General features: G+C 32.7%; 1 long non-coding RNA gene across 1 annotated transcript; it reads left to right on the top strand.

The window, feature by feature from the left end:
• Positions 1–2948: 2948 nt before the first annotated feature.
• Positions 2949–12979, top strand: LOC129988570 (uncharacterized). The gene is made up of 3 exons (XR_008785657.1): positions 2949–3175; positions 9262–9510; positions 10166–12979. It is a non-coding gene; the product is annotated as an uncharacterized LOC129988570 (long non-coding RNA).
• The last annotated feature ends 1191 nt before the right edge of the window (positions 12980–14170 follow it).

The raw sequence follows: 14170 nt of genomic DNA on the forward strand, positions 1-14170 counted from the left end.
TACAATGTTTCGAACGCGAAATTTGAATCTTCTTTTAAATCTTCGTTATTATTTAATTTAAATTTTGAGCATTATGGACAACTACTTTTCTATTCCTACTATTAGTTCACACTCTCCTTATATATATGTAATGATATTTTAAACTCTTAATTTCAATTTAATTAATTTCCAAGATTTTATCTTAATTTAGCCCATAGTAACTTCATTCTAAAAATATTCTCTTATTGCGTGATCCAATTCCACTTTCTCTACTTAATTAATTCAAGATAAGCTTTATAAAACTGCTGAATCGGCTAAACGCCGACACTTTCACACGCTCGGCGTGAAGGGGTAAAAAAATGCCCAGTAAGCACATTCATTTTTAAAAGATCCCTATGTTTCCCTTACATATGATTGACATGCGTCAGAAATCCCTATCACAATCTTAATAATATATTAGCACTGTAAAATAATATTTTCCCTAACAAAATCTAAGGTTATATAAGGCGAGGGAAAATTTATTTCGGCCCTTCTTCGCCACTTCTGCTTTGTGCTGCACTGCGGCGGACGCGAAATGTCCGCGTCTTTGCTTGTAAATAATTATGCTTTCCCGATGGATTAAAAAGAATTCAAAAATGTAAAATGTCTCTTCACTGTCTTCAAAACTGCATCCTGCTTCACATAAAATAATATTCACATATATTTATATATTTTTTTTAATTTTCAATCGTTACTAAAATACTTTTTATTCATCCATTCAAGTTCAAATACGTTTTTTAAAACTTTTAGTGGAAGACACTAAAATTAATTAATTAATTAAATTTAATTAATTTTTAATACTTTAAATAGAGTTTTAGCAGTTTGTAATGAGAATTGAAATAAACAGGCAGTAGCTCAATCGGTAAAATGCAAGGATTTAAGCGTTTTTCACGTGAAGGTGAAGAATGCGAGTTCAATTCTTGCGAAAGTAGGAATTGACTTAAAAAAAAATTATTGCTTGTTTATTTCCACATATCAGAAAATAAAATATTGTAATAATCCAAAAATTCGATCTCGGAATTTCGACGAATTTCGAAGTTCTTTACCTCATGTATATTTATTATTCATGTGTATTTATTATAATATTACTTTTTGTTAATTAACAGCGGTTTACCACAGAAAGGAAATATAAAAAATAATCATTGACATTTAATATTTAATTAATTATATTGCTTGTAAAATTTATCAACGTCAAGTTTAAATGCAATTGTACGATGATATACAAATTATGCTGTATCCAATTAAAATTTAATTAAAATTTTTAATATTGAACAATTAAATCACTCAAAATTAATCAGATAAGATAAAAAGTAATTTATTCTATCATCACTAGACTATGCGCCACAGTAGTCAACTCCATTCCGACAATTAAAATGGAAGAATCGTCAATGTTTTCAAGCAAGTTTTTTTATATCAAATATTTTGGCAAATTCTTCAGGATGTTAAAAAACACAACAATGGCTTCCAAAATCATTCGGTGGCGACAAATCCCTACCCCATCCCTACCTTTTCTCACTGGAGTTACATGCATAAGCTTAGATGGGAAACACTGACAGCAAGTGCAGTATTTTGTTGCTTCTTATGGTACTTGCCACGGACAAACCCGCTCTTCAAAGACAGCCGATTTAAACCTCTTGTTTTTATCGTAGAGCCAACTTGGACCAAGAGTATGACTTGACTACTCACGCATCACTCATTCGCTTGCACAATCCCTTTTTACAGGAAGGCACATTCACACATCTCACAGATAGAACAGGAAGAACAACCATGCCCAAACCGGGACTCGAACCCGGGACGCCCAGATCACGGGAAAGATGCTCTACCCCCATGCCAGGACGCCAGTCGCAAGTGCAATATTTTGCAACAAATGTAATTCAGATAGAAAAAAAAAGATTTTGATTTAAAACTTCTCTTTAATTCTTTCTATAAATTCAAAATAATTGGCAAAACCAAATTACCAATAACCTAATCCTAATTACTAGTCCGGTTATGGCAGTTTTAAATTAATGAGAAAAATATCGACGGTAGCCTATACCCACCTCTCCTTTTCTTGAAAGATATCATGAAATATCACGAACTATGGCGAGGTCCCCATCCTCAATAATCGAAATAGATTTCACTAACTAATATTATCAAACTGCAAGCATAGATAGACAATTAAAATTATATTTGATCATGTTATTGTTTCCTATTTCTGTAATAACCTCAACCACAAAAGAACTACCCCTGATATGTCATAGCGTTTGGGTAAACCAACCAGCACTAATATTGAACCCTGAGATCCATCACCGGCTACAGTACAATCTCTTCCTGTAGTTGATATATCCCACTGTTTTTATGAAATGTAGCCTATTCTATGCCATAACTTTACTATACCGGAAACTCCACATCTCCATTTATGGGTAACCTGCTGATAAGGTGTTTCTTGTGATAAGATGTAGTTCGTCAAATTTGGTTGGCATGACTGAATTAATTCTATTTATATGGCTGATGAACACTTTGTCACCGCTGGGAATTAGAAAATATTTGTAACTACATCTATATCTTCTTTTAGTTTAATCGAGTTCCTTTTCTTATTTGGGATTCCAAAATAATTGTGCAATTTTTGCGCATTGATGTAGTCGTAGAATCCTTTTTGTAATCACTAAAGTATGGAATATTAAGGAAATCGGCAATTAAATTTTCTTTTAAATAACTCGAAAAGTGATCCTGTAGCCTCTAAGAATACTCATTTACTTCAGGTTCACGACTTTGTTTTAGTAATTTGCTTGTCCAATTGGCTACTATAAAGGAAATATTAGCATAACGTCTTGCAGTCCTGAAGTTCAGTGAAAAAATGCCGTTCGGTAGTACCCAGAATAAGCTGCAACTTCTGTTTATTTGGCCATCTCCTATAAAATCACGGATTTTTGTCTTTGATAGCCTTTACTTTTCTTAGTATCGTAGTATACGTAAATTTATGTTTTGCGAAATTCTTTGTATGGGGTTTTTTTTCCTTGGACATACAAAGAAGAATGGCCTGCAAGCGAAATTGTTAATTCCTATTGGCAAATGGTATATATGCTTTAAGAAGAAATTCTCTCGCAAATACAGGCTTTTATAGTAAGAGGATTGTGACAGTATTTTGTCTAATGAACAGGAGTTGGATGCGGGATTCGTAAGTGGCGCTACTTTTATCTTTCTTTAAGGATTAAGTTTTGAATTCTTCCGAAATGTTTTAAATAATTGACTGCTTTTGATATTTTCTTATTGTGTTTCGGATCCCTTCTTGAATAACAGTATTACCGAGTTAAATACTGTTAATACAGACAATGATGATTTTTAAGTTCATAGTATTGGTGATGATACAATTTATTCTGTTTTCTTGGAAGTTGATATTAGAAATAATTAAAGAATGACCTTCGTATAAGTAATGACGACTTCGAATTGTGATGATCTTAACTTGATATCTTTGTTGAAATATTGAGTACCTTTTTGAAACTGTTTTTAACGTACGCTACTGAAAATTCAAGTTTTGATAGTGATATTTTGATTTAAAAACGGTTGATTGTATAGTTCATGTCATTCCTTTACGTTTACGCTGTCACAATTATTTGGTCTGGGAGCACATTTTTATAGCAATTCTATATAACAACGAAACCCAGCTTATTGATGAAATAGACAATTTGCTCAGATATTGATTAAATATTTTAATTTGCCACTTTTCCACGTTTAAGATTGCGATTAAGGGCATCGAGGCCTTGTAAAATGTGCAAAAAGTAGAGCAGTCGCTACAGTCGACATCCTTCATATATTCTCGTATAAATTGCATTGAGGAAGTATCGCCCAAAAGTCGAATTGGAGATTTTGATTCATCTCCTTGTTTTAGACTTCGATGAATGCAGTCAGCGAACATGATTAAAAAAGCTGAAATCTGGAATATGAGATTAGTGAACAAATTTTATATAGCTGTCAAATTTTGAATGAAATCCATTTACAAGATATTTGCCTGGGTGTTCGAATAAAGTGAATTTAGTAACTGTAAACCCAAAGAGCTTAGTACCTCTAATTGTGTACTAGAGTACCTCTAATTGTGTACTAGAGTACCTCTAATTGTGTACTAGAGTACCTCTAATTGTGTACTAGAGTACCTCTAATTGTGTACTAGAGTACCTCTAATTGTGTACTAGAGTACCTCTAATTGTGTACTAGAGTACCTCTAATTGTGTACTAGAGTACCTCTAATTGTGTACTAGAGTACCTCTAATTGTGTACTAGAGTACCTCTAATTGTGTACTAGAGTACCTCTAATTGTGTACTAGAGTACCTCTAATTGTGTACTAGAGTACCTCTAATTGTGTACTAGAGTACCTCTAATTGTGTACTAGAGTACCTCTAATTGTGTACTAGAGTACCTCTAATTGTGTACTAGAGTACCTCTAATTGTGTACTAGAGTACCTCTAATTGTGTACTAGAGTACCTCTAATTGTGTACTAGAGTACCTCTAATTGTGTACTAGAGTACCTCTAATTGTGTACTAGAGTACCTCTAATTGTGTACTAGAGTACCTCTAATTGTGTACTAGAGTACCTCTAATTGTGTACTAGAGTACCTCTAATTGTGTACTAGAGTACCTCTAATTGTGTACTAGAGTACCTCTAATTGTGTACTAGAGTACCTCTAATTGTGTACTAGAGTACCTCTAATTGTGTACTAGAGTACCTCTAATTGTGTACTAGAGTACCTCTAATTGTGTACTAGAGTACCTCTAATTGTGTACTAGAGTACCTCTAATTGTGTACTAGAGTACCTCTAATTGTGTACTAGAGTACCTCTAATTGTGTACTAGAGTACCTCTAATTGTGTACTAGAGTACCTCTAATTGTGTACTAGAGTACCTCTAATTGTGTACTAGAGTACCTCTAATTGTGTACTAGAGTACCTCTAATTGTGTACTAGAGTACCTCTAATTGTGTACTAGAGTACCTCTAATTGTGTACTAGAGTACCTCTAATTGTGTACTAGAGTACCTCTAATTGTGTACTAGAGTACCTCTAATTGTGTACTAGAGTACCTCTAATTGTGTACTAGAGTACCTCTAATTGTGTACTAGAGTACCTCTAATTGTGTACTAGAGTACCTCTAATTGTGTACTAGAGTACCTCTAATTGTGTACTAGAGTACCTCTAATTGTGTACTAGAGTACCTCTAATTGTGTACTAGAGTACCTCTAATTGTGTACTAGAGTACCTCTAATTGTGTACTAGAGTACCTCTAATTGTGTACTAGAGTACCTCTAATTGTGTACTAGAGTACCTCTAATTGTGTACTAGAGTACCTCTAATTGTGTACTTTCACAGGCATGTAAATAAAGAACTCGTAAACGCAATGGCTTAAATCGGTTAATTTTGTTATTTTGTGAATACAACTGTAGATTTCTTTCAAATATTGGCATCAGTCTTGAAGCAAAGGTGCCCAAAATATGCATTCTCGCGATATAATCGGTAAAAAATTCTAGATTCTCACCAAATATATTTAGTGACAAATGTTCATCAATGCCTTGTATGGTATTCGCCGCCTTACCCTTGGTCCACATTTTATGCGAAAGAAAATAAAATCTTAATGGAAAAATTGTGCGAGAAAGTTTCGGGCAGACGATTCCCTTAGGTTAACGACTTGATACCTTACGAGATTTTGAAAAGGTACTTTGATTCGTTTTCTAAGAGGAAATGATTTCGTAGCTGCTTCGTCTAATTGTAGAAGTAGTTAAAATAGAATGTTATGGCGTACATTTCGCGACAACTTCATGACATAAAATTACGTTGCTGTGTTCGTGACATACTATTCGTTTTCTGCGCCAAGAGGAATTTTTCTCTAGATAACTAAACTTAAATCGGCTTTACTGTGCAACTAATCATTTGATTCGTAGACTACCAATAAAGTATAATTTTTAATTCCTCTATTTCAAACAAATTAGCTTAACTTAAGAGAAACGAGTTTGAATTTTAAAAAATATAACTAGTTTTATTGTGAATAAGAGCTACAACAACATCTGGAATTCGCGGAGCTGGTAGATCGACATTCTGTTCAACGAAAGTTCAGTTAACTGGGATTAAATATCTATTGGCCATTTGAACCGTCTGTTTGAATGCCTAATTGGAAAATCTGTATTTTTTCTGAAATCTGCAAGATTTCTTTAGGGAACATTGCAGAATTTAAACAAAGAATATAAATGACTTAATTTCAAATTGTTTTAGAGTGCAAATCGTAAAATTTTATTGTAAAACGTTAGTCTAAGTTAGTATAATAATTCACTATCAAAATATGAAGGGAACTAAACCCAAAATGTAAGTTGAGTATCGAGCATTCGATTTCGTGAATGTACTGGCTAAACTTGAAATCGGCGAGACCATGCAGTGAATTAGTTCAATGTCAATTTGGCAAATGCTGTATTAGATTTCGAACCATTTTCACAGAAATCTAACAGTGTTAAGTTTTGATATTGCCAATATCTAGAATGGGAAATTACAACGTTAAAATATTTATAGGTCGGGTATTTGCAAACAGCAATATACCAACCAATTATGGCTGTTAATTTTTCCTTAATGAGTACTCATTAAGATGTTTCACAACTTTAAATAGATTTTTAATTAAAAACCAGTATTTTAGCACTCTGACTTCGTAGCATTTGTCTTATTCTTTCATCTTTTAAGAATATTTTAGTATATTTTTAATTGCTGAATGAACCCATACTGCGGACATTTTACCATGAAGGTAGGTGTAAGAAGAACTTCGATCAACGTAAACAAATTAAAATAAACTAGCACTTTGGTTTAATTTAGCAACCTGTTTTGCCCCTTCGATTTCCAGTCTCTTGTGCAATTATTTTTAATAGCTTCTTTTGTGTGATAAAACTGCGCTTTATTATCCGTATCCATAAACTTTATTTTGTAAAAATTACCATTTTCCATTAAAATTTTCCATAAATCTCATCTTACGAAAGCCTGTTGAGTATAACTAATTATCTTAAAATGGAAATCGGGAGGGATGGGGTGGGCTTCTGTAGGTTTTAATCTTTAAAGAATGAATGTACACTGAATGGTTCAAAACTTCTCTGAAAAATAGAAATCACGATTAATAACAAAACGGCTAATGGATAATGCATTTAAGGGCTCATAAGCTTTAACCTAGAATACAATTTAATGTATTTGAATCCTTTGCTGGGACGTATAAATTTTTGTAAAGGATATGGCGATACAAGAAATTTAAAACACGAGAATTCACACGAGACTGAAAGGGATAAATGCGAAATGTAAGCTAATAAGACTTCGCGTGTCGAAACGTGGTGAAAAAATTTCTTCAAATTAAAAATCTCAAGTATCCAACATTCTTACTAACTGAAAACCGAAAGCACTTTGGTGTATTTTGCCAATGACAGATACCACGATTCATGACCTAAAGAACACGATTGCGATTCGACACACTACAAAGAACCAAGTATCACTCGCCAAGATACTATCCTGAAACTGTTCTGGCAAATGCCGAATTGGAAATTTTAAATTTTCAATTTCTAGTCTTAAAATGAAGCGTGAAACGCACCATGTGCGCAAAAAGGATGAAATAGAATCAATTTGTTATGAAATTAAGTTTAATTGGTAATATATTCCACACTGTGCTGGATTTTATAAGACTTTGAATGGATATCCAATGTTTTGTACTTACGAAATCATCTGTCTAACTATAAAACGTTGTTCTCGGTTTTAAAATCTCCATGAATATAAAAAGGACTTCGTCTTATCCTTTTGCAAATGGCTTTTATCTTCGTTATCTTGGATATGGTAGATTTTTAGTTTATTCTAATAAGATTATGTTAGATTCCCATAATCTTATTTTTCCAGTCATCGTCTCTAACTACGCAGGACTTGGTTGGTGAAAAACACCACCCAAAACTTTTTAATTTTTTAAAGATATTCGCTTTTTTATAAGTATGATAAATATTTATCTAGAAAAACTTGATTCTTCCTTCAATTGCGCTCCTTTTATTAACTTTCTAATTTTTTACCAGTTGTATCTTATTTTTCATATTTTCAGGCATTTTCTTATATTTATAGTTTTATTGAACTTGCGTTTTCATTTTTAAATATTATTCTTGTTGCTGGATATGATTTATTTTTAACCAAATGCATGGCGCAGTTTAGTTTAGATAGGCTCTTGTGCCATAAAACCTCATAAACCAACCCATAATCTTAATTTACAGGGTTATTCAAAAAGAAGCGGTTTTAAATATTTCTAAAGAGTGACAATACGTACATCTCTGAATAGAAGAAAATTTAACATTTATTTTATGCATTCAGAAAATCCTGGTATTTGTAGAACTGTTATTTAAGAAAATGACGATGACGTAGGAGAAGCCGTTTTACGCGCTGTAATATGCAAAGAGTAAATCCATTGTTACACTTCAGCGTGCATTTTGTTAAAAGTTCAACAAAATTGACGCGTCATACAAATGTGTAGTTAGTACAAAAGTGGTGGAGGTACAAAGGAGGAAGTGGTTTCCTCCTTAGGAAAGAAGTTATGTACAAAGGAAAGAGGATTATTTTCTTCGATGTCAGATGGAATTGAGAATATCCAAATTATTCTTCGGAAGATGCCATAATAAATCTACAGAAGTGGAGATTTAGAAAGTTCATAAACGGTGTAACATGGGTCTGTAACCAATACTTGCATATTTTTCGAGATTAATATGCGTTATCAATAGTTCAACCAGCTGCTTCAAAGACCATACGCAATACTTCACACTTTGCAATAATTCGACTTCTGATTTAACCTTTGTAGTATAATAAATTCTTGATGAATACATAGAAAAACTTGATTTTTCTTCTATATAGTGATATCTATTATTCATAAATATTCCAAGTCCACTTATTTTTGAGTAAACCTATATACTATTATAGTTTATACTTCATTGAAATTCGAGTAGAAGACGAAATAATTTATAGAGCTGATTCAACTGATAAAATGTATGAAATCATACATTTGCTTCATAAGGGGTGCATTGAAGTTCTATATTAAGCCATACCGTAGATCTATTAAACTCTTTCAGAACCATCAATTTCAATCATTCGCGAATATTTCATTAGCATGATTATTTTTATAATTTTGTATTTATTATGTAATTTGATCAGTCGATTCAAGATTACATTAATTTAAAATGTTTTTGAAAACCTAAACAATGTTTCAATGATACATTTTTGATTTTACAGGAGCGTGGCCTTCTAAACTCCAACTCCGGCAGAACCAATGGATAACATCGAAGACTTCATAACTGTGTGCCTTTCTCAATGTAAATTATTAATCGGCTAATTTCAGCTTTCTGAAAGAAATGACAGATCGATTCTGAAGATACGGGATTAAAATTAATTGAAGTACATCGAACTTTAGCTGAATTTTGAAATCCTTTGACAGACATGCAGAACTTGATAGGAAAAAGCACGAATTCCTCTTCGATAAATGTGAGTAAAATCGTTGAATATTGAATTTTCTTTCATAGAATTGTATTTTGTGTTAGCTACAATATTGAGCAAAAACAAAATATTGTATAAATTTTAGTAGTTCCTTTCGATTTTTCAATAATTTTGAAAGCGGTATGCTTGGCAAGTAGTTATCAGACCTTGCTCTTGCATAATAAATTTAATCGGTGAGAATTTTAAAATATAAGGTACTATGAGTTGTGAAAATGCTTGGACAGATACATCGGGAATATCAATTATTTCGGTATTGAAAATTCAAGCAATTATAGAGGAATTTTAACTTGTCTTAAATTAGAGGATTTACCTTGGTTACCTTATATTCATACTTTTATCTACCACAGAATTTTCTCACCTAAGTGAATCAATAAAATGAACAATTTCTTTACTTTATCAAAAGCAATATTTAAAAATAATCTACAGCGAAAGCTTAAGCGCTATTTAATGCTTGATTTTCAGTAATTAAAATGGCACTGATTACTTCATATCCTTGGTTTTTCAAAGGACAGTTTAGTCTTCATTGTTTTTAAAACTATGCTTAATTTATTTCTGAGCCTCGGCTCTTTAAATCTAGAACTAAAAGGCTATTGCAGCTAAATACAGTAGATGATTGTTTCAATAAAAATTAATTTTTTTTCAGAAAACTTGAATCTTGAAATTATCCTGTTACTGACCAGCCAAGCTTGTGAATAGAAGTTTTAAATAATGGACATAAATCAACTTGCTGAGCTTAATCACCTGGAAAAAGGCTTGTCCTTGATATCCACTGATAGTCTTCTCCAAGAGTCAACTACGCAGCATGCTCCAAATTTGAAATTTTTGCACTTTTGTGTTTGTCCCTTCTTCGAAAGAAGCGGCTGGAGATTTAATTAGATGCTCATCTGTATTGAACGGTACTTTTTTTTATTTTTTTTTTGTGTTAAATATATTGAAATATTCTGAGGAGTAGTTTACCAACCATCTCGCTTTAAAAGCTTTAAAAAGCTAAAAATTGTTGAAGCGGGAGTTTACTTTGTAACATCGTATAAGGTGTGTGAATTGTTGTGCGTTTTATTAAGAGAACTTGTACCGAAATATCTGTGTGAATATTTGTTGACTTCTAAGAAATCCCTTGCATTATGGTTATTAAAAAATGTTTTCATGTAACTTGAATTAAGCATTCTAAGTACATTTTAGTCTTGAATCATAAATTTAAAGTTCGAACTAGAATTTATATTCAAGTCGTCAAATAATTCAGAAATTTTCGGCTTTTGTCTACAAATTCGGATAACCTAAATGATCAGTTTACACTAAATGGTGAATATTCGGAAGCATTTCTCAATAGTAGTCCTCTTCACGGATTCAAACCGACCATTGATTGAGAGACACCAAATTGTGCCGCATAGCATATTTCTTAATTGATAATTGATGGCATTTCACATGTTGATTTTGAGTTTGCCTTCTGATGCATTCAATACACAATGAAATCTGTCACCCATAAAATCAACATTAACGGTAGTAGCATTTGCTCATTTAGAGAGTTGAATGTAAATAGTTTGGTTTTGTTTTTTAATTGTATTTGCTGAAATTTCCCATTCTCATGTTCGAAAAGGCCAACGAGTTTGAGAGATTGGTTAGAAATCCACTTTAAAACAAAGATGTGAAGTCAAAATTCATCCAATTAAGTTAAATAACAAAACATCTAAATGACAGATAAGACCAATAGGAAGGTCTCGGCTACTATGAAGAAAACAGTTTAGCTTTGCAAGCCAGTAATTCCACCTCGAAAAGTATTAATGAGTGTGTGATTAAAGTTTTTAAAGTAGCTGTATACTAATAATAAACGCTGCTCTGCTAGTTATCTTCAAATATCAGTTCCAGCAAGGGACATTTAAGATTATTTTCTTCCTCCAATGTTAGGTGCTAAGTTGAGCTTTATACAACTAAGTTGGGATATAGGGAGAAAACTAAGGCGCTTTGTTGGGTAATCGGAAGGGTCAACAAACGCGTTTGCTTCTACTTTTAAGAAAAACGAGCAATACTTTAGTCCGCAAGCCTACTAACCCTTTCTAATACAATTAAAACATATTAGCTGTTTTTTACTTCATCGCAAATTTCCGCAAGTTATTACTTTTGGGAATGTTTACACCTCGGACTGCAATACTTTATTAGAATAGGCCAATTGCTGCAGGATAGTTTCTACGCAAGTGTATAAGGAAATGGGAAACGAAGAATGAATTGGATGTAGGGATAGGCAGGCAAGTTGGAGGGTGGGCCAGCCGGCTGGCGAGAGGGAGGGAATGTTAAGTAGCAGTTATTGGAGTTTCGCAAAGAGCCTGGCTTGCATTCTCAACATTGGAGAATATGGGAGAATATCTAAAATGAACCTCTGGAACTTTTTAGTATTGTTCTGATCTGGATTCATCGATGAAAGGCAGTGTCTTGCATGTATTAGAACATTTCAGTACGATAAAATAGGCACACGAAAAACTAAAAAATCAACCAACCAACAAAGAAAGGCTTTAAAGACTTCTATTCAAAGAACATTTTTACAAGACTTGGAACAGACTTTCATAATTAGAGCCTATAGACAGATGTAATTGAATTTCAATTACGTGAATGTTGCTTTTTGTGAAATTTAAATGCGTTTAATTTCATTTTTTAAATCTTAAAATTTATAGCCAAAGAGCATTATAGAATAACATTCTCAAGATTTGCCTCTGTACTACGATTAAACCATACTAGGCAAAAATGCCAAAATCAATCTTCAATTCCCTTGGTATTTGAAAATGTAATTTCGCTGATCCATATTTGGTTGTTGCACTCGGCTCGTCTGTTCATTCGAAGCAGAAGCAAAAGGCTTGTACATGGAACCGAGAATAGCTATTATATTCACTTTATAGGGAAATCATCAATAAATAAACTTTTCAAATTAGAAAGTCGATATTGACTTCATACTTGTAAGGTTTAATAAAAACAAGCCACGAAAAACGGGCCATGAATATTTGTCCCTAAAAATGCCAACGTCAGAAGCTTGGAATCTGAAGTAAAATTTGTTAATTTACTTTTATGATCCAAGCTTCTTTAACACTTTTAAAATGAAGTCTTTAAGAATCTAACAGGCTAATTGATGGTTAAATGGTTGGTAACTACTCCAGTTCAACATCTAGTGTAAATATTAAGAGCAGAGATAAGGATAGAATTTTAAGTTTAAATCTATAGGATTTGCTTCAAGTTTTTAAGCTGTGATATAATTTCATTTTTCTTGGTGTTACTGATTGAATTATTATCAATTTCGAATACGAATTAAGTCATGCTGTCATTTTTGTGCAATTAAGTGAACTGTGCTTATACCATGCAGTAGATTAAGTATAACTGAAGTGTTCATGTACATTACATGTAATATAAAATCAAATTGAAGAGAATGTGTTCTTACTATTAATATTGTTTAAATTAGTATAGAGGCTGGGTGACTTTTCCATAGTCTGGTTACATTTTTTTAATTGTATAACAAATCTTATCTTAATAGCTTCCATGGTTATCTATGAATTTGAACTAAAATGGTGATACTAGAATGTTGAAGTAGCTTTTAAAGGATTTGCAACTTTTGACATCACGAGTAAATGCATGCGGGTGCATCGAGTTCTCGTGTTTTGCGTTTCTGGAAGTATTCATTTTCGAAGTGAATGTCAATGTATTCTATCGAGTGGATTTTAATAGGTTCAACGCAAGTTAAACGTAACTGGCTCTGAATCTTTTATTCAGTTTGTGGCGGCCTTTTTAATGCTGTTGCTGACAATATTGATACTTATATTAATATTCTACCCCGATCTCATGGATAGGAAGCCAGAAAAAGCATATGTGCAAGTGTTCTTTTCTTTACAGCCAGATTCTGATTTCTGACGTGATTTCAAAATAGGTCGTATGCATCAAGTAGGATGCTAATTTAAGACAATCGATTCTTGACATTTCGTAATGGAAAATTGTAACGCTTCCAGATCTGTTAAGGCCAATTAAATCTAGGCTACTTTAAACATTCACTTGAAGCAATATTTTCGAATGTAAAGCCGTGTGATGTCTTTGTATACTATACTATACTAAACTAAGATAAAATAACTCGTTTTCAAAAACTTTGCTTCTCCTCTTTGTAATATCGAGAAAAATGAGTATCGCTTTAATTATGTAAAAGCTTTCATACAGAAAGTGAGACAATTTGCATACTCGAAAATCTTGTTCACATTAAAATTGAAAGCTTCAATGACGTTTCTAGAATATTCATCTTGAATTCATTTTAAGGCTTGCAAAATGCAATCGAGTTGAGTTTTAAATATTTTGCTTTCTAAATAGCAAAACTTTGGTGAAAAAGAATAAGTTTGGGAAGTGACTTTTCACGAGAAAAGTGTCCAGTAAAATATCCATTCTTGCATTTAGAAAATGCATGGTTTAGTTCTAAGTTGATTAGTTTTGTTCACCATCCGAGATCCAAAGGAATTCCAGTTTCACTTACAATATCACAAGCAGATCCAGTGTTACGAAGACGGCGATTTTAAGCCGATGGGGAAGCATCTCTTGTTTTTTTTATAGTAGCGCCAACTAGGGCCAAGAGATCGACTTTGCTACTCACGCATTACTCATTCGCTTGCACAACCCCTTTTTACAGGAGAGC

Source organism: Argiope bruennichi, chromosome 10, assembly GCF_947563725.1.
Source record: "Argiope bruennichi chromosome 10, qqArgBrue1.1, whole genome shotgun sequence".
In the NCBI taxonomy this organism is placed as follows: domain Eukaryota; kingdom Metazoa; phylum Arthropoda; class Arachnida; order Araneae; family Araneidae; genus Argiope; species Argiope bruennichi.